The sequence below is a fragment of the Ambystoma mexicanum genome, chromosome 12 (genome assembly GCF_040938575.1).
Source record: "Ambystoma mexicanum isolate Mex_15411 chromosome 12, UKY_AmexF1_1, whole genome shotgun sequence".
In the NCBI taxonomy this organism is placed as follows: domain Eukaryota; kingdom Metazoa; phylum Chordata; class Amphibia; order Caudata; family Ambystomatidae; genus Ambystoma; species Ambystoma mexicanum.
The window spans coordinates 960,337,776-960,340,103 of record NC_090936.1 but is presented as its reverse complement, the minus strand read 5'-3'; positions in this window follow the sequence as shown (position 1 = coordinate 960,340,103).

The window sequence follows — 2,328 nt, the reverse complement described above, 5'->3', positions numbered from 1 at the left end:
ATGTACTTCCCCTTTGTGCTCAGATATGCTGGGAGAAAAGAAGCCCAGACACTGAGGAAGATCATCATGCTGAAAGTGATCCATTTGGTTTCATTAAAGCGATCTGGTAACTTTCTTGCCTGGAAAGCCACCGCAAAACTGAGGCAGGCAAGAAGACTCAAAAACCCAAGCATGCAGTAGAATGCTGTTTCTGAGTTCTCTTTACATTCCAGGAAAATCTTTTCAACAGAGTCCTTCACATTAAAATCCAAGAAAGGAGGTGAGAACAGCAGCCACAAAACACAGATAGTCAATTGCATGAATAAGCAAGTGAGCACTATTGAAGAAGGAATCTTCACCGCCAGCCAACTCCTGTATTTACTGTTTGGTTCCCTGGCTTTGAAAGCAAGAACGACAATCATAGTTTTGGCAAGAATGCAAGAAACGCAAAGGGAAAAAACAACACCAAACACCATCTGGCGGAAAAGACAGCTCCTCTTCTCTGGTCTCCCAATGAATAGTAACGGGCAGAGGAAGCAGAGAATAAGGGAGAGTAGGATGAGGTAGCTGAGGGATCGATTGTTGGCTCGAACGATTGGAGTCTTGCTGTGCCTAAGGAATACAACGAGAACTGAGGCTGTAGTTAGAGCTAAGACTATTGAAATGCCACTTAACAGCATCCCTAAAGTCTCATCATACTTGAGAAATTCTAACTGTTTTTTAATGCATGTGTCTCGATGAGGATTGGACCAGTGATCTTCAGGGCATTTCAAGCAGGTCCTCATACCTGATGAGTAAATGGTAAAGAGTACATATTTAGTTCATTCAAACAAGTGTTGCTACAATTGCAATAGTCTAGCAATATTTTTGCGTGAAATTTTTTCTGCTAAAACATGAGCACCAGTCATTTTGTGTTTGCTATTAGCTAGCGACCAAGCAGTCAACTGGCCTGTCAAACATTCTTGATGAATTCCCTTGCTAGGAGAGGCTGATCCATGATATGCAATTGAGTGATCACAGTAATATGCCTACAGTTTAACATAATATATGTCACCTTTGGGGGCAAATATGCTTTAAGGAGATATCATTTCTTTGGTTGCTGGGAGTTTTGGTAATTTTTATCTTTTTGTGATCATTTGTTTTAATTGTGGTGATTTTCACGTATCAACCGACTATTACTGCTCATAGTACCAGGTGGTTCGTATAAGCATTTTAATGCATATCCGATACCACATAACAATTTGATCAAAACATTTTATGGCATGTTCATACCTTATAATAATGATCACTATCTGTACTTTCTTTTGTAAGTTATGGCATGTTTAAAGTCACCAATAATGATAACATAACAAACCTGACCAATGTACTTTACATAGTTTTTTTTTTCATTTTAATTATCAAGTTCTGAAAATAGGACTTAGCAAGAAGTTATAACATCATATGTTGTTTTATCATAAATTAGGTTTTATGCAACACTTGTATGCATTCCAAAATTAACAGATATTTTGTTTGATTATAGTCCTTGAGTACAAAGAAGTTATCAATTGGTTTCTGGAAGTCAAATTTGCTTGTGTGTTGTTTAGGTGTCTCTGGTGTGAATCCTTGATTCCAGACATACTTGGGATAGATCATCAAATGGTAGCACAAAATGAAAGGAGTCCAGATAATGCTCTAGTTTCATTTGCGCTACTTTTGGAATGGACAGGTCACCTTATTCTGAAAGATGACCTGTGGATTTTAGGAGGGGTTGAACATTTGCACAAAGATGCGCTTTCCAGCCCTCTTTCATAAATTAGTTTCAGGAATGCTGAATGAACTACTGAGCCTGTGTTGGTGCGGTGCTGCTAGCCTACCCTGCTTCATTGATTGGAGAAGTGGGTGGGCTACACTGGTGATCCAGCAGTGTTGATCATTTTGGTTGCCTGGCACCACCACAGACTTATACCTCCATGGCTCCCAACCCCACTTTGCCCACACACCTGGAGGCCTTCCAGTGTTTTCATCATTCCCCTTCTCTATTGCCCTTGAGCAGCTGATCTCTTGATCCTGAAGTCGATTATGTGGTGATCTCACTGTGATACATCTGCTCTTGGCTGTCAAGGTGCGACTCAGTGTGAACTTCAGTTACCTCACAACGCAACAGTTGATTTCATACGAAATATAGCATCATATTGTACCCATCGGGTTAGCTGAACCAAAAGGTCATATCTACTTACTAACATGCCCCCAAAGTTCATCTTCTAGGCAAACAAAATGTGTATTAAAAAATCATAACATTCAATTAGCTGCAGACAAGGCCCAAGACATGGATAACAGTTTAACAATTATAATAATAATAATTATAACAGG